The sequence below is a fragment of the Equus asinus genome, unplaced genomic scaffold, assembly GCF_041296235.1.
Source record: "Equus asinus isolate D_3611 breed Donkey unplaced genomic scaffold, EquAss-T2T_v2 contig_103, whole genome shotgun sequence".
NCBI classification, from domain to species: Eukaryota; Metazoa; Chordata; class Mammalia; order Perissodactyla; family Equidae; genus Equus; species Equus asinus.
The window spans coordinates 25001-25253 of record NW_027224743.1 but is presented as its reverse complement, the minus strand read 5'-3'; positions in this window follow the sequence as shown (position 1 = coordinate 25253).

The window sequence follows — 253 nt, the reverse complement described above, 5'->3', positions numbered from 1 at the left end:
GCGGACATCTGGTCGACCCGCGCGCCGCCGGACCCCGTGGCTACGAGTCCGCGGGGCCTTCGGAGCCGACAGAGGGCCGGGAGCGCACCCAGAGCACCCAGAGCCCCGGGGCCCGGCCCCGAGCGCCGCGGACATCTGGTCGACCCGCGCGCCCCGGTCCGGGGACCGAGTCCGGGCCGGACAGCTGGTCGACCCGGCAGGGCGGCTGCCCCGGGGGCCTCGCGGCTGCTCGTCCGCAGCCTCCAGGGAGCCC